Below are 25,096 nucleotides of genomic sequence, written 5' to 3'. Positions count from 1 at the left end.
TAGTCTGATTCAGACTCCATATCCATACTGTTGGAATATTTTGCATGGGTTTGCCACGTCTTGTGTTTTCCACAGAAATTACAGCATCAAAGGCAGTACTTTTTAAGTGCCAAAACTCTATGGGATGCTTTGCTGGCTCTGTCACTGCTGATGGTGTTAGTGGCACGATTCCCTTGTGGATGCAGAGGCTTTTGAAGCAGACCGCTGAGGAGACAGATGGGTCACATCTGTATTTGCAAGTTAAACGAGGCCAAAAAAATAGCATTGGCCTGCAATAGTCTGTGATGTTTCTTAACATGCTCACTGGACCTTTTTGGTTTTGTAGGGGGTATTTTTGTTGGTTGGTTTGTTTGTTTGTTTTTCCTCTTGGCAACTAGCACACTTCCAAATTGTCTTATCATAAGCTGAGGAGGATGTGGAAGGCTCCCAGGAGGCAAGATCGATGAGACCACTTGGTTTTGGAGGGAATGAGGGTTTAGTTGTATGGACAGAATTTGTGCCAGGCTCTTTTGTCTCAGGGTCTACAAATAGTGTCTGGCATGTTTTAGTTATTAATATGGTCTTTGGCCTGGGGTCTAGAAGTTCAGGACAGAGCTGCACTAGGGGGTCACAGTACCATATTCCTGTATTTACACAAGCTTTCCCCCCACCCATCTTTTGTTTGTTTTGTCTTCTCAAATGTAAGCTCATCAGAGAAGGTATTGATGCTTGCTCTATATATATGGTGTATTTAGTACAATGTGGCCCTGACCTGAGTAGATATCAATGAAAATAAAGGCATTTAAATCTCCTCTTGCCTGTGTTTGCATCTTGAAGTGCTTTCCTTGACTATAACTGTACTGTTAGAGGGAACAAAAGGTAGCTACTTAAGAACTGTAAAGACTGCCTCACTTCAGCCCAGGCTATTTAATTCTGTAGACTTATGTCAGACCTTTAAGGTTAAAACTGTTTCTTTTCTTGTCTTGACTTGAATAGCAAATGGAATGTTTCAAAGGAGGAAAAAAAAATCTATACAAAGCAGGCCAGAGTGATGCAGCCTTGCCTGTTTTTCTTGATCTGAAACACTTTATTAGCTGGAGTGCAATACTGCCTGGCCATCTCAGTTTCCATCCCATTTTTGGATGGAAGTTTGCACGTCAAACAGTTGCAGCAATCATTCATGAACAGGCAGATGTTTTCTCCTTGTCATGCAGCATAACCTTCTCTTGGTTAGACATTTCTTTGTTCCTTCCTCCCTATGCACGTTGTCAAAACTGCAGAGTAAATAATTTCAGCTCACAATGAACAAAGCCATGAGATGATAATGAGTCTTACATGATATAGACTTTAACTCTGCTGAACAGACCATATGCAGCAAGGTCAGGAGTGTGATGAAGTATAAGTTGGGAAGGAGAATCTACTAGAAAGATAGCATAACCCACTGAGTGATAAGTGCTGACAGACTGGCACCCTGGTGTTTGAAGTTCTTTCCCTTGTGGCAGAAGTGTGTCTCCGATCCTGATGTGTTATGACCAGACTTGGTCTGTTTTGAAAGCCTATACTTTTTTCACATGGAGACTCAGAAAGATTCAGGCTGAATTTGTTTAACAGAACCCTGAATTTTGGACAACAGCTAAACATAAATTTTACAAATTCAATGTGGCCTTCTCAAAAGGCATTTGTATCAATAATCATAAACAGATGTCTGTACATTTAAATTATTATTATTATATGTTTATGTAAAAGATTTTTTCTAATACTTCACTATTGAGTTACTGTGTTCAGTGCACTAGTTCATGGAAAATAAAAGCATTAAGTTATGATTTCAAATGAATGATAAAATAATAACACTGGGGAAGCTCAGTCATCATCTAGAGCTTAACAAATCAGGAGCATTATTCAAACTGACCAGGGAAGCTCTTGAATAGTTCCTGTTCTTCTTTGTTTCTTTCCTGTGAATTTAGCTTGTGAGTACTCCCAGTATGGCCACACAGGGAGAGAAACTGAAATATGTGAGTGAGACCCAGAGTGGGAGGTGGAAGATTAAGTAAAGCATCCTAGGAGCTTTCAGGAGAAAGCTGCTCTGCTCTTTACCCAAACCTCAGTGACAGAACTAATATCAGAAGCTAGTAATGGATGTTTTAGTTAATGTGGGGTCCTAAGAAAGAATAGAAATATGTTTTCAGGTCCTTGAATCACTTTACTTGAATTACATTTGCAAATTTATGTATAGAAAAAGAAAATAATCATAGGTTTCTTAAATAGAAAAGTTCAGGGGAGAGAACAGGATGAGAGGTAATGCATTTAAACTGGAAGAGGGGAGATTTAGACTAGATATTAGGAAGAAGTTCTTTACAGTGAGGATAGTGAGACACTGGAACAGGTTGCCCAGGGAGGTTGTGGGTGCTCCCCCTGTGGAGGTGTTCAAGGCCAGGTTGGATGAAGGCTTGAGCGACCTGTTGTAGTGGAAGGTGTCCCTACCTATGGTAGGGAGTTGGAACTAGAAGATCTTTGAGGTCTCTTTCAACCTAAACTATTCTATGATTCTGTGAGGCGTTCAACACATCTCTGGATAACCTGTTTCAGCATTTCACTACCCTCACTATGAAGAACATCTTCCTGTGTGGATCCTAAATCTTTTTGCTCTACTTTAAAATTTTGGTCCTCATCCTGTAGCTACACATCCTTGTAAACAGTCCTTCCCCAGCCTTTCTGTAGGTCTGCTTCAGATACAGAAATCTATAAGGCTACTGCAGAGTCATCTCTAATTTAGGCTTAACAGCCCAAACTCTCCTAGCCTGTCTTAGTAGGGTAGGTGTTTTAACCCTCTGATCATCATGGTCCTCCTGTTCCGGTATAGAATCAACCAGGTTGGAAGACACCTTCAAGACCTCCAGTCCAACCTAGCACCCAGCCCTATCCAATCAAATAGACCATGGCACTAAGTGCCTCATCCAGGGTTTTCTTGAACACCTCCAGGGATGGCGATTCCACCACCTCCCTGAGAAACCCATTCTAATGGCAAATCACTCTTTCTGTGAAGAACTTCTAACATCCAGCCTATACATCGCCCAGCACTACTTGAGACTGTGTCCTCTTGTTCTATTGCTACTTGCCTGGGAGAAGAAGCATGTTGTTCCCATGTTGAGGACTCCAGAGATGGGCACATTAATGCAGGTTAGGTCTCACTAGACCAAACTGTCAGAATCACCTGTTTCAACCTGCTGGCCATGCTTCTGTTTAGTATTATCAAATATTTTTACACCCTTTTTTTTGTTGTTGTTGTTTTTTACATTTTTTTGATGACAAGCTCTGCTTTCATTCAAGTTATCTGAATGAATGTGCTAATTACTTTGTGAAAAGTATTTAGAACTGGAACTAAGGCAATAAATGTAATATTTGTGTACAGGTATCACCAATGTTATATAGTTATGCTGATCACTTAGTGCCATGGTCTAGTTGGCTGGATAGGGCTGGATTATCTTGGAGGTCTCTTCCAACCTGGTTGATTCTATGATCATAATACGTCTCTGCCTAGTAACTTTAGTGAAGTCAGTGCACGCATACCAGTGTATCCTTTGCTGATTCTTTTCTGTGTTGCTGTGAGTCAGCTCCATAGTGAAGACTCTTACAAATCTTTATATATTTAATGAAAGTCAGAGATTTATAATAAAGATATTCAATAAAATTTAATAAGGTCTATTGCTGGGGGAAAAAATTAATAAGGAAAACAAGAAAGAATAAATAAACAACCACTATTTGCATCAGATAATCACTATTTGTAACCCCAGCAGAGACTGGGCTGCATCAGAATAAGTGTGGCCAGCAGGTTGAGCTTTTCTAAGGTGTTTATCATCATTATTTAGGGGGAAAAAAATTGCATTTTCAAGTGATTTTTTTAGAAACTGTATGAACTCAGGAAACTTGGAAACCTTCAAAGATATTGAACACGGGCAATAGTAATACCAGAGGTAGTAGTGTTCTTACCAATTTGTAGATCTGAACTAAAGAGAAATATATCTTCTTAAGAAAAGGTTAGTTAACATTTAATGTCATGTGTCAGTTTTAGAACACGGAGTCTTCTGTATTTATTTATCTAAGCTAGATTCAGTACAAAGCTTTCATGTTTTGTTCTGCAACTCTTGTGCTCAGGAGAATTGATTTACCTGATGGACACCTCTGGTGTTATGAGACAGCTATAGAGAGATCCAGTTCATCTTTGTGAAAACAGAATTAGGCTGTCAGCATGCAGTTGTTTAAAATAAGCTCCATGCTTCACCGATGTGGTGGGTAAGATCATGACATAGTTTACAGTTCTACAGAGGATTTTAGAAGGAATTCATAGGGATTCCTGTGGGGCTTGACATTTTGGACAGTGTTATTGACATAACTCATTTTCCTCTCTGTTACATGACCAAAATCTAAAATGTAGACTCATTAAACAGCCTCACTGAGTTTTAGAAGGGCAACAATTTTCAACTTAAAGAAAACCATCCAAAAATTAGTAAACATATTTTCCTATTAGGAGAACTTTTGATGGACAGAAATGAATGAACTATTTGATGTACCATGTGTGATTATTAAATACATCAAACTGAAGATACTGTAATAAATTCCTAACCTTTTCATGTGCAGAGAAAGCAGTTCTTTTCTGTGCTGTTACTCTTATTTTGCACCTCAGATAATCTCAGTATTTCATAGCACAGTTTAGAAAACAGATGAACTCCCAATCAATGGCACTGCTTGAGTTTCCTTTTTCTTGTGAGTAACCACTGTTAATAACATTATTTTGCAACAAATGTTGCACCTTTTGTAATTGAACACAACTTGTCTTTTTCCACTGAATAATAAAAAAACCCTGGCCCTACATTAAGAGTAATTAAAAAAAAAAATCCAGATTATATTGGCTTAGTGTATTGAATGTGTTCCCAGAGATATGGCCCAGAATCTATCTTGTTTTGCAGTGATAGTTTGTAATTAAACATCTTGTTCCCTGTGGGGCCCTCATTTTGGCTTTCTAAGAGTGAAACTGCAATGTGATAGATGTGTCTTTGGTTTTTTGTGTTGTTTTTTTTTCCACTTCAGATGAATGGAACAAATTCCCAGATTTGGCTAAGTTGCTGCCAACATGTAATCTTTAAAAAATAAAAGAATAAAAAAGAGAGCTGCTTGTTTATTTGAAGGAATTCTGCCAGTGTTTGAAAGCCACATAAGCGCAAGAACAAATGGAGATTTAATTATTTTAAAGCACTACTATTGTATTTATTGGTCTATTGTTTGTGCTAAACAGAGCTGTTGTTGTGATGTCTGATACAACACACAAATATGCAGTTAATATCCTGAGGATTTGAGAAAAAAAAACAAGATGTTGTCTTGTCAGATGTCTTTCAGAACTGGCTTTGTTGTGACAGTTCCCTTAGATTGTCTCTTGTTTGAGTATTGTTTCTATAGTCAGTTCACACAGGGTATGCAGATCTGCCCTTTCCCACTTCCAACTCTATTAAACCTATTTTATCAGGCTTGAAGCCTTCCTCCCTTCTGCACCATTCCTTTGGCGTGTGCTCTACAGCTTCTTGGTGGTAGTGCTGGGCAAAGTCCAACCCAACAGGGCAGAACAAGGCTGTCAGATGGACAAATCAAGGTCCACAGTTTGGCTGCTCAGGTCGAATGGTTTTTGTGAAGACATGTTACCTCATTACATCAGTTCTGCATGAGTGCCCAGCCTTGGCTGTGGCTGATGACATGTTACTGTCAGGAAGGTAACCACTGCCTTTTGGTCTCACTCTGAAAGCTCTGCTTTTATTTTGAACGCTTGAGTTAGTGGAATTGACGCATGAAGGTTTTACAGGCAACATCCTGCCTGGAACCACATGTTGGACAAGGCTGAACTGGAAGATACAGTCAGGGCCAGGGTTAGTCTGACACGCAGAAGGAAAGAGAGGAGTTCTGGAATATCGAAACCTTTTTGTCCTTAGCTTGGATATCAGACTAGGCCAGATTCTAGTTGATTGGGTAGGGCTGGGTGCTAGGTTGGACTGGATGATCTTGGAGGTCTCTTCCAACCTGGTTGATTCTATGATTCTATGATTCTATTCTTCAGTTCATACGAAAAGGCTTTTGAGAGTAGCCAAGCTCCTTCAGGTTTTTAGGTATTCTTTTTGTTTTGATTGTTTTTTCTTGATTTGGTTGTTTGGTTTTAGCATGTCTTTGGACATATCAAGGAGTAAGAGCTATCTCACACAAGTAGCTTACTAAATTAAATGTCAGCTTAGAATCGTGTGCTTAACACTAGCATAGAGGTTCTGCATATCCTGTGATTGAATTTGAAAGTCACCTTATGTAAGGCAATCTGCCAGCTATATGTTTCCATTCAACTTTTGCTATTTGGATAGTGAATAATGTCTGTTTTATCTAAGTTCCTCCATTTTTAAGAAAAGGACTGACAAGAGGTAATAGTTACAGAATCATAGAATCAGTCATGGTTGGAAGGGACCACAAGTCCATCTAGTTCCAATGCCCCTGCCATGGCCAGGGACACCCTACCCTAGATCAGCCTGGCCAGAGCCCCATCCAGCCTGGCCTTAAACACCTCCAGGGATGGGGCCTCAACCACCTCCCTGGGCAATTCATTCCAGGCTCTTACCACCCTCATGGTGAACAACTTCCTCCTCACATCCAGCCTGAATCTCCCCACCTCCAGCTTTACTCCATTCCCCCTAGTCCTGTCACTCCCTGATATCCTGGAAAGTCCTTCCCCAACTTTTTTGTAGGCCCCCTTCAGATCCTGGAAGGCCACAAGAAGGTCACCTCAGAGCCTCCTCTTCTCCAGACTGAACAACCCCAACTCTTTCAGTCTCTCCTCATAGCAGAGCTGCTACAGCCCTCTGATCATCCTTGTGGCCCTTCTCTGGACATGGTCCAGCACACTGCTGGCTCATGTTGAGCTTCTTGTCCACCATCACCCCCAAGTCCCTCTCCTCAAGGCTGCTCTCCAGCCACTCACTGCCCAGCCTGGATTTGTATATAGTCCCTCCCAGGGTAATCACTCTGATGTCTCAGAAGCAGGTTTACACCAGTCCAACTTGATACCCAAGTCCAGATGCAGTGGTGGTTTGAGACAGTGCTTGCAGGAACAAGTATTGGCTTCCAATTTGCTCAAGAGATTTCATCCTTTCTTTTTCTTCTACTTTTCATCTGCCTCAGTTCTCTTCCATTGGAATGGGCTGCCCAGGGAGGTGGTGGAGTCACCGTCCCTGGAGGTGTTCAAGAAAAGCCTGGATGAGGCACTTAGTGCCATGGTCTAATTGACTGGATAGGGCTGGGGGATTGGTTGGACTGGATGATGTGGGAGGTCTCTTCCAACCTGGCTGATTCTATGATTCTACACAGCTGTTCACCCTTTGCAGTGGCAAGCACTTTGACTCAGGTCCCTGTCCATCTCACTGGCTGCTGTAGTTCGTGAGAAAAGAGCATTGTTTTCCAGTATGGCTTCTGATATTTCTTGCCGTGACTTCTACCCTCAAAGTTAAGCAATTGCCATTGCATGACACACTGAACTCTACATGACCAGTTAGATGGATTTGTCAGCTGTGGCATCCTGGAGTACAGCATCAGAGCCTGCCTCCAATTAAATTGGGAGCACAATTCCAAACACATGTATTTGGTCAGAATATATTATTTGTTTGTTGGATGATGATGTTTTTCTAAGCTTATGCTTTATTCATAGCATTAATGATGTTCCTGCGAGAGGTGGTGACGTGTCTCTAGGTTTTAGATTCATTCCTGATTTTGGAAGTATACATCAAACAGCTAGAGCAGTGTACATTAGTTAACTTACGTATGGGGTAAATGAATGGTTTATGAATTAATTGTAGTCACTAGGATTTAAAAACAATATGGCATCATGCTGAAAGAAATGATCTAGGGGTTTAATTTAATCTTACATTATTATTTTGTGATTGTCATTGTCCATTACTTGTGGAATTTAGTGTATACCTTTTAAAATCAAATGCAGAAACATGGATATTTAATCAATGCATTTCAAAATCATTAGGAATATAATTACCTCACATACAAGAAGATTTTATATTTGCTTTGATCCTCTTTGATCTCAAAAAAATAGCACCTGGCTTTCAGTAGTTTCTCTTTGTAAGGTTTCTTTTTCAGTATTCCCATGCCTTGGACTAAAATACTTCCACTGAAGGTGTTCAAGGGCCCAAATGACAGCATTTGAATTCTGATTTTGTTGGATGTCTCTTTCTGGATATTCTTTTGGCCTCTTCTCAGATTACCAATGTGAAATAAGCTTCAGGGAAACAAAATAGACAGAACATATATTCAGCACAGTAGCCCAACAGTATTGCTTAGCAGCATCCAAAAAATAAAGCTGTGTGTTTCTCTAGTGCCCTTAGAACAATACCTTTTTCAAACCCTTGTGTTTCAGAGATCTATATTCCTGTGGGAATGTAAGTGATACCAAAGGCAGCAGCTTTGGAGTGCAGCTGCAGTTATCATTAAAAGAGATAAGTATTTGAAGGGATTTTGATATTTCGGTCGTGCTTTCATATCAGTGATCTCTTGTGTAAAACACAAAAGTATGCCAACAAAAATAGAGATGACCATTTAGTGGCACTTTCTGCTTAATTAGGAAAATAAAGTCTCTAAAGTGAATTCTATATTAAGAAATAGGATCATGAAAAGCTTGAAAATCATACCCAGGTGCTGTGAGTTACAACTTCCTGTGGAATAAGTCACATTCATACCTCTTATGTCAGTATCTTAGCATCCAAAAGTCACTTTTCTGTGAATATTAGACAGTTATATATATAACAACTTGACAAATGACTTCAAAACTGTTTTTTTATGTTGCCAGTCAGATGTCTGGAGCAAAGATTTTGAAAGAAATTCAGAAAAATGAGCATTTCTCAGGTTCTAGAGTTCACATATTACAAAGCAGTAGAGTGCATAGTCTCTCTTTGCATTCAACTCTCCTTGTCTAGTAAATGGAATTCTAGAAAAATAGGACTTTTCCCTAAAGTATAAAAGTCTAGAAAATTAGTACATTTTGTCAAGTATTGGCTTCAGCTTTCACAGGCTTCATTACGAAGTAAAGTCTGCCCACTGGATGTTCTCAATAGGCTCTGCAAGACTGACCAAAGCATGGGAATATTAAAATATAGCTGCAGAAACACTGAAACTGAAGAAGCCAATGTTACATAGAGGAGTTCATTGGAACTCCTGATATTTTTGCCAAATACTAGTCTCGTATCTTTGCATCCTACGCTTTGAGCAAAGGCAGTGGTGTAAAAATGATAGGAAATGAAGGTTTAGCAATATTCTTTCTCCTTGCTGTTCTCCCAGAGCAAAACTTGGAGACCCTTTACCAACATCTACTCTGTCTACATTAAAAACAATGTTTGGAATCATATTCAACCAATTGCTCACATTAATAAGTCTGCTATCTAGCCAAGCAACGCAACCTAACTGCACTGTATTTTTCCTGTTGCTTCAGACGTGCGTTCCAGTTTTTACCAGTCTCTAGTGCTTTGTGGATCCAGATTCTATCATTGTACATGTTGATATTTTTGTAGCCATTTACTATTTGGGAAACAAAATTCATACTGGCATGGAGGAAAATACAGAAATGCAGTCCATAAACCTATGAAAGAATGTTGTTGCAATACAGCTGTTCAACAAGTTATCCTACATCAGCTAAAGTACTGTAATTGTCTGTCAATGCACTTGAGCTTGCCCAGGGTGAGGTAAACATCCATGTGCTCCAGGGATTACTCATTAAATAAAGCATTGTGTTTTAATACTGAGAAGTCTCTGCTGCCCTTCCATTATTTTCTGCTTTAAAGACAAATTTATTCTGCATAAGAGTAATTTTAATTATGTGGTTTGCTGTGTGTATGTTGGATGCTTTTCAATTACTCATGTAGACTGCAGACAAGCACATACATATGTGTGCACACAACATTTTCCCTTCTATAATTAAGAATTTCTGGCACTTAGTAATAGCAGGAACAATGCCAAATTGTAGCTACCTCTGGAAAATCTTAAAAGTAGACGTAAATGAAAAAGGAGGTGCAACTTTTCTGTTTTATAACTTAATGAGGACTTTTTTTTTCTCAGAAAGTGTAATTTTTTTTTTCCCCATCATGATTTTAGTGTTAATTTTTGATTTAAAAACTCGCAGTACTTTCAAATATTTGTTTGGGGTTTTTGTTTTTCTTTTTTTTAACTCACTGTGAAATGAAAGAAATGTCATTACATTATCATGAGCCACTGCAGATACTAACTTAACTTGAAACTTGAATTTCAAAAGATATAACAAAAAAACCCTCTTTAATTAAATATATATATATATTCTAAGTAAGTAAGCATAACCAATTCGATCCTTTGGGACATCTGCAGTTTGTATTATTGTTCTGAAACTGTTGTTTTAAAAGAAAAGGAACTTTCTTTTCCATAGGGTTTACTGTAGTATTTCTGTGAGATGTAACCCATCTGGATATTTACTACCCCTCATGATTCACTATATGAGATGTTGCTGAAGAAGTTCTATTCTGACAGGCCCTTCTCTATACATATATGAGGTATAAGTAGGGAGTAGATAAAATACAACTGGTTTTTGCTATTTATATTTGTCTATTGATCCAATAAAATGTAACAAACCCAAATGAGGAATCCTTTTCATGAGCTGTAAATTTCAAGTTCTGACCTATTGACTTCATGACAGTAAATATTCTCTAGTGGGAGTAAGATGTTCATCATTTCTTAACATAAAGTCCAGCAGTCAAGGAAATGGCTGACTCGAATAAACAAGTAGCTCATCCAGTCTGCCATTCTGGCACCAAGAGGGGGATAAGACCAGATGTTTCAATGGAAGGCAAAAATATCCACAGTTTTACTGTTCCATACTAAAATATACTGTTTCTTATAGAACTTACACCTTGACACATGAAAATTAATAGACCTTACGACTTTATATCCATATATTCAGTTTATACTCTAAATCTTAAAATACATTTCTTTAGCTATCCTAACAACTTTGAAAATTTAAAGGTATATTATCAGCTTTTGTAGAATCAAACCCCTTTCTCTCCCCTGCCTTTTATTTTGTTTATAATGATAGCAAAAGTCAGAGACGCAGAAAAATCTGTTCATTTCAGTAGAGTAGAACTGAATGTTGCTTCAGTATGAGAAAGGCACATCTGCTTATCAGGGAGAGAGCTGACAAGTGTGATCCAGCTGCTGGATACTGAGCTAATTTTATGTCCTGCCACCTAAAAATATTCACAAAGTATATTCTTCTTATTTGTACTGCCCAGTAAGTTCTACTTTCTAGCTAACCAGTAGGTTCCACTTTCACACTAACTAATATGTTCCACTTTCTAGCCAATATTATGAAGGTGGTGGTATATGAAGGGAAATGAATATGTTGCCACACTTCATTGCTGGTACTGAAAGCGGTTCTTCACACATTGGATAGCAGACATACAAAATTGCTTGCCAGATGGTGTTGTAGATGCAAGAATTTTACAAGGGCTCAAAGGGAGGCTGGACAAGTACTTGAAAGTGGTAACTACTTTGGGGTTACAAAATAGACAGGCCACAATCATCTCAGGAAATCTCCTGGGCTGAAAATAGATGGAGAGAAGGGACAGTGCTAAGGGTGAGGAAATATCATATATAAATGTTCTATTCTTATTCTTCCTTACACTTACTGTTGAAAGCAGACTACTAGACTGGATAAGCCTTTGGCCTTGCCATTAAAAACATTTTCAGATTCTTGTTTGAGCAAGGAATTGTTGTGTGTGAGTTTTTTTCCGTAACAGGAATTTGATGTTGAATGTGGAGAAAACCCAGAACTGCTTAACTGCAGAAAATCACTAATATGTTTTGTGATACATATTGCTAAGGAGAGCAAACAACTTTCATGTTCAAATAAGATTGCTTTCTCAGTCACTCACTACATAGGTTTGTAGTCTTGTTTGGCTGGGGGGGAGGTGTGTGTGTGTGTTGCATTTTTTGGTCGTTGTTTATGTCTGTTATTTTGTTGGGGGTGTTTTTTGTCTTTTACAATTCATATTACATTATTGGTAGGTATTGATTTGCATTGCTGTTTTCTCTGAGTAATTCCTCAGGTGCACATGGAAGGCATGTGCTGATTTTGCTCCACACCTCCTACATGCTGATTTCTAAACTTCTAGCAGAAGTCAAGTACCATAACTTATAGAATCACAGAATCAACCAGGTTGGAAGAGACCTCCAAGCTCATCCAGTCCAACCTAGCACCCAGCCCTATCCAGTCAACTAGACCATGGCACAAAGTGCCTCATCCAGCTTTTTCTTGAACACCTCCAGGGACGGTGACTCCACCACCTCCCTGGGCTGCCCATTCCAATGGCAAATCACTCTCTCTGGCAACAACTTCCTCCTAACATCCAGCCTATACCTCCCCTGCACAACTTGAGACTGAGTCCCCTTGTTCTGTTGCTGGTTGCCTGGGAGAAAAGACCAACCCCCACCTGGCTACAGCCTCCCTTCAGGTAGCTGTAGGCAGCAATGAGATCACCCCTGAGCCACCTCTTCTCCAGGCTAAACAACCCCAGCTCCCTCAGCCTCTCCTCATAGGGTTTGTGTTCCAGGCCCTTCACCAGCAGCTTTGTCACCCTTCTCTGGACATATTCCAGTATCTCAACATCTCTTAGATCTGCTCCTTTTACTGTCTCAGCCCCAGTGCTTTAAGCCCTTAGTAGTTTACCCAGTTTAGAGCTGAGTATGTAAACCTGCAACTGAAATATTTTATCAATAATCTCCTTGTAGTATACCTTTATATGCTATGACTGCATTTTGTCATGGGGGAGGTTTATTAAAAAAATAATTAGAAATCAGAATGTTCTGAAGACATTCGGTGCTTAACATGGGAGTATTGGCTTTTGTGTTACAGAATCACACATTATGAATTACATAATTAGACAACAGTCTATACTATTGATAAACAGAGAAACATGTTGGCTGGAGCAACAATGTCTGCTAAAGATGTTGCTCTTTTTCAGTAAAGAGATTGTTACATGGAAGAATTAAAAGAAGCATGGTCAGCTCATGGTTCATGAGTCAATTCAGTGACTCATAGTATTGAAATTCATTAGGCACATAAGGTATTTATTTTAATCTTGTGGGGTTTTGTTTTGTTTTGCTTCATTATTTTTCTTTTCATTTGTCTCATCCTTTGTTAGGATTGGCCTTGCATGCTGGATTCTTATCTTTTTATTGCTTTGGGTTTTTTGTAATGTTAATACACCTTCTGAAAAACAAGGATGTGACTGAGGTGCCTCTAAAGGAATAGAGATGCCAAGGTTTGAGTGGGTATTGTTAATTGGCTCATTCTGTTCATCCTGTCTGCAAACACTGTGTTGTAACTTATAATTGTCATTGGAAACAGCCTAATTTCTTATCATCCATAAAATTAAAATTTGCCTGTGGCAGAGGGGGGGGAAAAGTTTTAAAAAGAATCATGAATATCAGTGTTATTATTGTTGTTCTCCATATGATGTGTATTAAAGATGATGGGTGAAAAGTATAACTGTCCCTACTCTCTTTAGTGTTAAGAAGAAGAAAATTCTGCTGCTGTGTTTTCCTTTGCATACTTTAATGTTTTCATAGATCATATCAGCTGTTTGAAATAACTGCTTGCTGATCTTAGAGTGATTACAACCCACAAGCTTATAGATACTCTTGAACATGTCAAGGAAAAATGCTCTGAGTAGGTATTTTCCCAGAATGTCCATCTGAAAGGAAAACTGCCTTTTGCCTCCTCATAGTTTATTAGTGATACAAGATGATAGCAGTTTTACATTGATTTTCTTAATAGAAATTGTTAATCATATTTTTTTCCAGGTCATGCTTTCAATGGGCTTGTTTTGGGTTATTAATGGCAATTCTGTCATCACGTGTCTTAGCCCATCACAGATCTCCACAACAGCAAAACTCAGTTTACACGTGTGTTTCTGTGTTTTCTTGGGCTTGTTTTTGGTTGTTAATGGCAATTCTGTCACCACGTGTCTTAGCCCATCACAGATCTCCACAACAGCAAAACTCAGTTTACACGTGTGTTTCTGTGTTTTCTTGGGCTTGTTTTTGGTTATTAATGGCAATTCTGTCACCACGTGTCTTAGCCAGTCACATATCTCCACAACAGCAAAACTCACAGTGTACACATGTGTTTCTGTGTTTTCCTGGGTTCCAGAGAACTGTGGCTGTTCCTTTTGTCCTGGAAAGGGGCATGTAAGACCTCATCCTGCATGGCATGTTACACAAAGGGAATTAGCAATAAGCTCTTTCTGTGCCTCAGGAGAAGCACAAAGCAGCTGTAGTGGGACTAAGGGTCTAGACAGCTGATCTCATTGAGAGTGGAGGATGGTCAGCACAACAGAGAAAATGTTCTATAGCTTGTCAATTCATGACCCTAAGGTCCAAGAGAAGACTTCCATTCCTTCAGACAAATGCTGATCCCCATTAATATGAATGGTTGAACTTCACTTGACATCAGTCAGTCCCGGGTCTGAGCACAAGTACATTATTTCCTGTGCCATTACTGCGAGTCACATACCTGAGCTGAGCAGACAAGGGGAAGAGTTTCCAGTAGTAATCCTCCTTTTACGTTTGCAGTCCTGAGTGAAGATTGTAAACAGGTTTATTTCTCTGTAACCATGTTGAGTATCTCCCAGATATTTGTTGCATTTTACAAAATTGATCTTTACTCTTGCCTGTGTTTACTTAAAACTGTTGTGCTGTGTCAGGTAGCCCATTGAACTGCCTAGAAAGAAGCATATCATGTTTAATATAGTGGCATTGATAACTATTAATGTAATACAATTCTACTCTTTATTCATTGCAAATCCTCTTAGGGTGGCTACAGAGTACATTTACCATCAGCTTCCCCAGCTGTGAAAGGGAACAATAGGTGTACATTTCCTTTTCAAATACTCAGTATGTACTAGTTACTCTGTATTTAAAATTTAATGTAGGGAGAATATTGTATACATTTTAAATTGACATGTTACTAGTATTTTCTTTGTCTCCAGGCATAGACATTACAGTTTCACATTTCAAATTTATTTAAAAAAATAAAATCAAATGTTAATTTGTCTAACAGTTTTCTGAAAGACCCACAGACTGAGGTTCCTTTTGAGCAGACAATAATCTTCCTGTTTCTTGTGAAGATATCACTCTTCACAGGTTCTGCCCATGTAGGCTTTTGTGTAATGAATGTTCATTTAGTTAGTTGTTGCATTTGTAATCTCCAGCTGCAGCCATCACTCTCTAAATCTGTCATTGAAGGATTTTGTTTTAAATTCTGCCTGGCTTTGTTTTCAGACATCTCAGAATTCCTCCCTATGTTGAGTCACAGCTGTGAAAAGAGAAATCTACCTCTTTAATTCAAGGGGTCAGTGGTTTAAAAGCACTAAAGCCTAGTGGGGAATACCTTAAGGAAGACTGTTAATCATTATAATCATAAGGGGTTTCACAAACTTGCACAGGGATCATCTGACATGAAGGGTCCTGGATATATTCAAGCCCTGGTTTCTTTGAGGGATGCCTGTTTTACCAGGCAATGGGATTCTCTATAGAACAAGCACCTGTGGTGGATGTTTGCCACCTGCTCAGCTGTGGCTATGGAAACACAACTTAATCTTCTCCACCGCATACCTTTTCTAGCTAACCCAGTATGGAGGCCAAATCCTTTCTAGTAATTTTGCTCCCCACAACCTTGAGAAGCATTTAATGTAATAGCTGCAATGGCTTTCTACTACTTGATCCAAGAGGAAGCATATAGTCTGGCAGGAAGGACTTGCTAATTTGGACAAAAAAGTGGTAAGGCTGGAAGACACAGCTTGACTTGGGTATCAACAGCCCATGTAATTGTATGTCTCACCAAGCTTCTTCTAGCTTCAATGAGGAAGTTCTGGAAAAAATCTTCTTACCTCATCAGTGCAGACAAAGGCATTTCAAATCATGCCAGTACTTTTTGTCACTCAGTTTTGTGTTTGGGTCTCATGGGATGGGCAAAAGAGGACTGTGTGGCTGAACAATGTCAGGCAACCTTGAGATATTGGATGAAGTTGTATAGTTAACATAGTGTCTGTACCTATTCTGTGTATACTTCACTTGTCCTATGCAGACATTACTATTCTTGATACACGGGTTTATGATCTAATTGTGAATATTCTTGAATTGTTGCAGCTTTTGTGTAGTTTTATAAAAGGAAATAATTCCTGATTCCATTCAGATTTCAGTAGTAAAAGAGATGATTTGTGAGAAGACCAGGCAGACATTGCCTTCACTGCAAAACTCCTTGGAAAGATGAGAGTGATCTCTAGAAAGTAGGAAAAAGCCATTTGGTGGTTGTCAGTGGAAAAATGTTGAATGTTGATGAAAACCTTCAATGTTTCAGTTTGAACTAACAGAAAAATCTAGGTTTGAAGGAGTATCAGGAGGTTGTGTTATCCCATTTGCATCTTAAAGGATGGATAATTTCATCTTTGGATCAGATTGCTCAGAGCTATGTTCAGTTAAGTTTGAAATATTGGCAAAGATGGCGAATCCACAATGTCTCTGAGCCTCTGTTCCAGTGCTGATGATCCTTTTAGGGAATAAAGCCTGAGAACTACTTCAATATCAAGACTGCCTCACTGTCCTAGGAGATAAGTGTCTATTTAGGATAGGATAGTAGAGGTGGTGCTTTACATTCTCCTTTTCCTTTTTTTTTTCTTTCTATTTTTTGTATTTACTCCCCAGTGAATGAGTGGTTATCTGTCAAAAAAACTCTGCTATTTTTCAGTGAAGTACTGATTCAACTGTGTACTCTGCGTCCTCACTTTGTCCTCACGAGACAAAGGAAATTTGCTGTGGTTTTAAACCAAAGTGGAAATTCTTCTGCGCGGAATGGAGGTGGTGATGCCTGAATTTTTATTTTCTTTCTCAGTATGACTGTTTCAGATTCCAGGAACTGTCATGCTAGCACACTTTACAAAGCAGCTTAAAAATAGGCCAGCAAAACAACCCTGTTTTACAGAATAGAAATTGATTTCTGCTGCAGCACAAGCAGAAGTTTTTGTAGAGTCTGATAGTAGAATGTTCTGACTCGTGAAAATAGTCGAATTGATGATCAGTGAACACAGGGGTGTTAAAGCTTGAATAACCTGCTGACTAAATTCATACTGGCCACACCTTCCTCCTTAAGTGGTTCTGTGAAGTTCTTTATGGAACACAAAACTGTGATTGCTTGTAATTTTCTACAGTTTGCATAAGATCTTTAATCAAGAGTAAAAACTGGAAGAAGTGGTACATGAGTCATGGACCTCATCACAGGAATCACAGCCAGCAGTGTGTGATGAGAAGCATGGCTACGTGATTGAGGCACTACTTGGATGTCAAGAGAATGTGGGTACTGCTCCTAACTGCTCCTCTAGACTTACTCAAGTGATGTAACTTCATATGATAATGTTAAACAAAGAAACAAATCAATTAGCTCCTAGTGGCAAGCACAGAGAATAGGGAATAGTGTCATTAAAGCTTTTAAACTGCCCAGGTGCTGAGGGAAACCAGCCAAGAGGAATAGGTCCACGTTATGTTAGGGAGTTGTGCAAGCTTGCAGATATGTTGTGTTACATCTACAATGCTGTTTCCCTATTCCACCTCCTCCAAACGTAAATTAAATTAAGCACTTAAACCCCAAACAACCAAAACACAAAGCAATTGTGTTCAGCCCAATAATATAATAACTGGGATAATGTGCCAACGCAGATCACTACAGTACACTGTATACGTTCATATGTGTCTCAATTTCCATACTGGCAGCACAAAATGTTGATCCAAAATTAGTTGGACAAGGGATTTAAAAAAACAAAAAAAACTCTCCTCTAATAGAGTTCAAATGTGCAATCATGAATTATTGAATCAAAATGTGTTGGAAGTGGAAATTAAAATCCTTCTGGCATGTCTCTCCCTATACTCTGGTTTCTGTATGAAAGCCCTACAGACTGTGCTCTACAGAGTTCAGTGACAGTGCATTAAGTAATGAGGCCACACGTCGATGAAAGGAATTCTGTGAAAATATGCCATTGAGTACACAGCAAGCATATTTGATCAAAGCCCAGCTGTCATCTGAAATGCACATTTTAAAATCATCACTGAACTCTGTTAGCCTGAATTATTTTGAAATCTACCAGATCAGGTTTTTAAACGGTTGACAACGAACTAAGTAATACTGACAGCTAATGGAACACCCTGGCAGGATTAGTACAATAGAAATAACTTTTTTTTAATGGTTAATTATGCTGAGAGGCCAACTATAACATGCCTATCCTTAATATTTGTGACATTCAAGCTTTCTCTGAGTCTCATAGGCAGCTTTTAAATACAGCTGGGAAATCTGTGAGTGCCTACAAACATTTAAGCAAAATTCTGTACTAGTTGACAGTACATTTCTGCTTATGTCAGCTAAATCTAGCCACAGTTTATAGCACAATAAAATATTTGCAGTGGTGGAGTTGCTGTCCCTGGAGGTGTTCAAGCAAAGCCTGGATGAGGCACTTAGTGCCATGGTCTAGTTGATTAGATAGGGCTTGGTGCTAGGTTGCACTGGATGATCTTGGAGATCTCTTCCAACCTGGTTGATTCTATGATTCCATAAATGTAATGAACATTCTAAGTATATTTGTAAATGTAAGTCTCTGTTCCTTTATTTCCTATTTCCTATTTAGTTGAGGATTTGTTTTGGAGATTTCTAGTTGTTGGTGTTTTGGGCTGGTTAGCTGTGGGCAGAACCCAGATAATTTCTGCTTGTACACAGAGCTGGCTGGCTGGTGGGGCCTCTGATGAATGTACAGCTGAAAAGTATAGTATATTGTCATATAGCATGTAATTATGGGAATTGTATAACAATAGGAGCTGGCTCAGGTATGGATTGCTTGGATTGAGGACAGAAGAGCCCTTATCTTCAAGGATCTATTTACATCAATAGATATAGGTATGTCCATGTAGACACTTCATAGGCTATAGGCTTTCTGAGTATATATTTCTGAGTAAATACTACTATTTACCTTGCTGCTGTATCTTGCCTAGAAAAAATCCTGGACCTGTTTCATGACACCTTTCACCAGAGTACCACTCTATCTTCCCATCAGGATGGGTTTTTCATCAGCATGAAAAATACATGGTAAAGAAAGTATCTTTGCAAGTTACTAACCCGTGAAATAACCCATAGTTAGTGGTGACCCCAGAAACACCTGGTAGCTAGACCTGTGGTAGTTCAACTTCCACAGCTAGAGGACTCATGCTCTACCCTTGCAGACACTGGAAAGTCTCCTATGAAAGGAGGTACAGAAAACAGATTTTCCATAGCATAATGCTGGCAATAATTCCTGGTGGTGAAAAAGAGCCTTTAACACTTCCTTTGGGTTGGCTGTTGTAGGTATATATTTCTTCCAGCAAAAGAATGGTAGTTGCGCCGTCAGTGGTTTAGCTACCTTGGCAGCGCTGCCTGGGGTTAGTTCAGGATTTAGCAGCACAATTACAATCTGTCAGTGTTTAAATGTTCAGGCAGGTCTCCCCCAGATGAGCATTTCTTTTCTCTGGTGGCCATCATGACACTTTCCTGGCTTTTCAGAATTTTCTCAATATCAGGCCAAGTCTATTCCACAGGCAAAGCCTCCTGCGCGCGTTCTCTCCCTGTCTACTTTATTCATAACTGAGCTACCCTGAGTGCTGCAAGTGGTGACAGACTTTTCAGAGGAAAATTGTCTGCCTCTCTTTGAAAATCTTAAGATGTCACAGTACTTGGCAAGAGGTGGTTTTCATCTTGTCTACCTTTTCATTAATGTCTGTAGGAATTTTCATCCTGCTGCCTTTTTGTTTTATTGGATACCAAACCTCAACTTAAAAACCTCTCAGGCTATGAAAAGTGATTCTTTTTTTCCCTGCTAGAGTAACAGGGTGTACTTAAAATAGTGTAATACTGTTGACTTTGGGTTCTTCTTGATTGTTGTGTCGCCAAATTATGCCTTACACTCCTTTCTTTTTTGACTTGTGGTTTTGGTTGGTCTTGTTTCATTTTGTTCTTTTTAAATGATCAGACATGCAAGGTGTTCTCATGTGTTCTAAATAAAGAGACTATGGGAAGTTATTATTGCAGATGTAATATATGGAGTGATACTTCCTTTTGCCAATGGGAAAAGAAAATCCTTCTGAGACTCATATACATCTAACTTTAGAGTGAAAGGTGTACATATATTTATGTTTGGAAGATGTCAGCTGCACCTCTGACTGGTGGTACATTTTATTCATCTGCCTACCTCCTTTTTGCAATATCTCATTATCAGATGACAAGTTGCTTTTCATCTCACCCTTTTCCTTGGGCAATACCCTTTGAATATAAAACTATAGGTCTGATCTTTTCATTTTCTAAAGGATACACAATATACAAAAAATCTGGGTTAGAATGGAGTGTTTTGTTTTGTTGCCAGTCTTGGGTTTATGATTTATATATCCCAAACGTGCAATGCCACAGATAAAACTTCTCAGAATCACTATTTCTGGTGATATATATCCATTTAATTTGACATTGGAATGGGCAGCCCAGGGAGGTGGTGGAGTCACTGTCCCTGGAAGTGTGTAAGAAAAGACTGGATGAGGCACTTAGTGCCATGGTCTAGTTGGCTGGACAGGGTTAGGTGCTAGGTTGGACTGGATGATCTTGGAGGTCTCTTCTAACCTGGTTGATTCTCTGTCTGTGTGCACAGCTGTCTATCTGTTACATTCTGAAAGGATTACTTCTGTGTCTATGGTGTAATCTTTGGGTGTAATCCCAACTCCACTGGCCTGGCAAATATTTAGTGTCTTTTAAGGGTAAAGTGCTAATTTGCTTTGTGTATAATTTTAGGTGCCTGTTAGTAAACTTCATGGTCAGATAAGATCGCTATAGCAGTGTGGGACACAGATCACTCTATAAAGGTTGCCCATCCTTAGTAGTATTTATCTCCAGACTATTTTTTTTTTACAAATAATTCTATTAGTAGGATAAGGTTCAGAAAGATGTAGAAAATGATAAAGAAATACATCAGGTAATTCAGTTCCTTCATTCTTCTTTTCTTACTCTCACTTTCTTAGTCACCCTTTTTACTTTAGTTTGAGTTTATCCTAATGAACAAAAAAATCCAATATAATTCTCAAACATACTTTCTATCTGTTGGATAATTTATTTATTATTAGATGGTCCTCAGCATTATTTTTTTCTGACTTTTTATTGTCAGTTGCATCCTCCCTGTCTCTCAGTTCATTTTTGTTTGCTCTGTTTGTCTGTTAAGTGGGAATCAGAGAAGAGAGTTTTCTTGCCTTCTAAATTACTGGTGTTGAATGGATAGGGTATAAATCCTAAGTAAAGGAAAGCCTGTACAGCTTTGTAAAAACTCATTATAAACTGGGTTGTGCTTCATATGAGTCTTTACTATTCACCTGGGTATTTAATTATAGCAAGTTCTGTTTTATGGCAAAACTTTATCTAAACCAAGTATACTAATCCCAGTGATTTAAGCAAGACAAAATAAAAGGGAAAAAAAGGCCCAGCTGTTATAGGTTCATGTAATTTTTTTGGTTCTACCATTATCTTTTTATTCAGTGATGTTTTTTTTTCCTAGTGTTGGGAAGTGATGTAAGGCTGTTCTGGGGTAAGTATTTTTCAGAATCCTGAAAGAGAACATTTACTGCACTATAAACAGCACAAAGCTACTTACTAAATGGGAGAATAGTGATAAATAATTCTGTTTACCAGTTCTTGGATGGAGTTAGCTTTAAATTTAGACGTCACAATGAAGAAAAAAGGCCTCTTATGCCAAATAATATATCACCAGACTAAGAGGTACAAGAACATCATTTCATTATGCAGTGGATGAATGTTACCCTTGTTAATCAAAAATAAGTTTAGAGACATAAATTCATTTTTAGTCTGTTTTGTTTTATGAGTTATTCATTTGACTTCATGCTTGAAGTTTTCCCTTTTATTAACGCAGAACTTTGTGTTCAGTTCATGATTATAGCTTTGAACCAGTCAATAGACAATTGTATTATTTTTCTTTTGAAATATATATGATAATTTATAAATAGAATATTTACAGGAAAATGCATTAGAAACACAGAATCATAGAATCAACCAGGTTGGAAGAGACCTCCAAGATCATCCAGTCCAACCTATAACCCAGCCCTGTCCAATCAACTAGACCATGGCACTAAGTGTCTCATCCGGGCTTTGCTTGAACACCTCCAGGGACAGTGGCTCCACCACCTCCCTGGGCAGCCCATTCCAATGGCAAATCACTTTCCCTGTGAAGAACTTCCTCCTAACATCTGGCCTAGACCTCCCTGGGCAGCCCATTCCAATATCTCAGGCTGCGCCAGGGGAGATTTAGGCTTGAGGTGAGGAGAAAGTTCTTCACTGAGAGAGTCATTGGACACTGGAATGGGCTGCCCGGGGATGTGATGGAGTCGCCATCCCTGGAGCTGTTCAAGGCAAGGTTGGACATGGCACTTGGTGCCATGGTCTAGCCTTGAGCTCTGTGGTAAAGGGTTGGACTTGATGATCTATGAGGTCTCTTCCAACCCTGATGATACTGTGATACTGTGATACTGTGATCTCTGTATATTTGTAATTAATGCAGTATGCATGCATATAAGTTATGTGTATGATATGGCCAAAGAGATAATGAACCTTTCAATAAAGTCAAACAGCTATGGGGTTAGGTTTTATTTCTTTTTGCAGCTACTTATTTTTGAAATTTTAAAAACCATATGTTTGTCTAAAAGGCTAGTTGTGCTGCTTGGGCCCTTTTTACCCACTTCTCACCCTATGGAGAAATAAAGTCCCCACCAAGATTTCAGACAGGGATAGAGGAGAAGAAGGAAAAAAATGGCATCGGACAGGGACGGTAGCTTGTATACTGAGCCTAAATGGTCTGAGGAACTTATTCAGTCTACTTATAAGTGCATAGCAACACAGTAATGTTTTTGTAGTCTATTTCAACATTTCATTTTTTCTTTAAATAGACATGAGCCAACCCAAATTTTGCTCTAGATTTTTCAGTAGTTGTAATTTATAAGATTGCTATTAGATCCAATATAACTGAGCCATATCATCTGGTTAATCACTTACTCTGTGCTTGCTGCAGGCTGTTTTTATCAAAGCATGGAATTATGAATTTTAAAATGGCCTTGGAAAAAACAGTGTTTTAAATTATTCTCCAATTTCCATGTAGGTTTTCGTTATGGAGTTAAGCTGAGAGTTGAATGAACTGCTGTTAAGAAAGTGTGTGTTTGCAGATGGGTCACAGTCCTTCCAGCTCTGGACTTCATGACGCCAGCAGAAGTTAGGATTTCTGAACACAGTATTTGTGAGTGCAAGATTTAGCATTTAGATAGGTTTGAGCTGAATGATCTGCAAAAAATTCCCATACACACAGAGATCCCTACTGTCTGTGTGTTTGAGAAGGCTGAAGAGCTCTGTTTATTGCAACAAAGGGCCTGGAATAAATTATGTTTAGTAAATTGGCTCCAGGTTTTCCTGTTTCAGACAGTAGCTTTGGAGCAGTCTGTTTTATAGGTTCCACTAATTCTGCCCAATTGCAGAGAGGTGACACCTCATTTCAGGGATGTGACATCATGCATGTGCCAGTTACATCCAGTTGCCTTGTTCTGGCAATGTGGCAGGACACCAGCAGCTCCACATTTTGTCTTTTGGCAGTTTTAACCTACGACCAGTTATAAATTTATGAGCTCACAGGGAGGTCCTAGAAGGATGAAGCCAGGTTCCTTGATCCCTCTTCATCACACCACCCCTGTGTGGGACAAATAAAAGCTCCTTTATACCACTGGAAATAGTCCTAATTCAGCAAAGTGAAAGCACAGCTTCCTTCCCCAGTCTCACAGGTGATAATTAACACAAAGCAGATATTTCCTATCTGAAATATAAGGGGGAAAGTAGCTTTAGTCTAAGCGTTTTTCTTTACAGATTCTTTTTTTCTCGTTTATTCTGGGTCTGTTTATAAGGACATTTTAGAGCATGTTGGTGCTTAGTAGAAGTATTGAAGAACTAAAGAAAATAATATTTTTTTTTCCCCCTGACAAAATTCTTACTTTGGAGGGGAGGAAAGAATGGGGGAGATGGATTTGCTTTTACATTTTATTTCTGTTCATCCATCTGATTACTGCTCAGTGGCATGAGGAGGGCTCTTTTCAGCAGCAGACACTGATTGACACTGCGTATGTTAAAGAGAGGAAGGAAATTTCCTGAAGTTCAATGGCCAGTTATTTGGTCTGAAGTTCATTAACCTGAGCTGGTCATTAGACTGCTGGAAGGACTCTGAGCAGAAGCTGAAATTGTATTAGGAGATTATCATAAACTAAAAATATATGTGACAATCTGGCCAGAATGAAATGAATCTAAGACGGGGTTGGCTGGAGCTCCCAGAGCAGCTGCTTCCAGTTTCAACTTCATAAACCTTGTGTCAGGAATTAAAGCAAATATTTTGTCACACACACTATACAAGTAAAGGAGGGGGAAAAAGTGAAAAAAGGAAAAGAAAGTGTAACAAAAACAATGACAACACCACCACCACTATTATTATTATTTACATTAGAAGAAGAACCCTGTATGAAAAAATGAGGTGATGAAATATCTCAAAAGAGCCCAGTTTGGTGTTGCTCCTCACCCAAGCAAATGACAGTGCATTCAAGCAGCTTCTTTCTGCTGTAAATGGGAAATTTAGTCCTGAATCTTCTCTGTACTTTGCCTCAAGAAAATGAACTCAGATAATTTGGTGAGATCTCTTTTGGCTGAGGCCCAGGCCCTCAAGCCATGACTTCTCAGAATATTTGCAGTGGGACTGGCTCCCTCTTAACTGCTTCTTTTTGAAGTATGATTTGTCTCTGTTGCCCTGCGGAAGATGAACCGAGCTGATGTCTCTTGACTTAATATAGTCCTCCTCCCTTCTTCTTCCCCTTAATTTCACCTTTTCCCCCCACAAAATAGATTTCTTTAAGGTGATGTAACTTGGTGATA

General features: G+C 38.9%; 1 protein-coding gene across 4 annotated transcripts in view; it reads left to right on the top strand.

Moving 5' to 3' along the window:
- The window catches only part of SEMA3D (semaphorin 3D), a 141,969-nt gene that overhangs the window by 19,139 nt on the left and 97,734 nt on the right, over positions 1-25,096 (top strand). The window contains exon 1 of one of the 4 annotated variants that reach the window (XM_064142586.1): positions 15,820-15,861. The exons of the other annotated variants lie outside the window; for them this stretch is intronic. The gene's annotated coding sequence lies outside the window, so the exon portion shown is untranslated. Of the gene's footprint in view, positions 1-15,819; positions 15,862-25,096 lie in introns of those variants that run through there. 4 annotated transcript variants of the gene reach the window in all.

Source organism: Pogoniulus pusillus, chromosome 4 (assembly GCF_015220805.1).
Source record: "Pogoniulus pusillus isolate bPogPus1 chromosome 4, bPogPus1.pri, whole genome shotgun sequence".
Classification (NCBI taxonomy): domain Eukaryota; kingdom Metazoa; phylum Chordata; class Aves; order Piciformes; family Lybiidae; genus Pogoniulus; species Pogoniulus pusillus.
The sequence above is the reverse complement of the archived record's forward strand: the minus strand, read 5'-3'. Positions and strand labels throughout refer to the sequence as shown.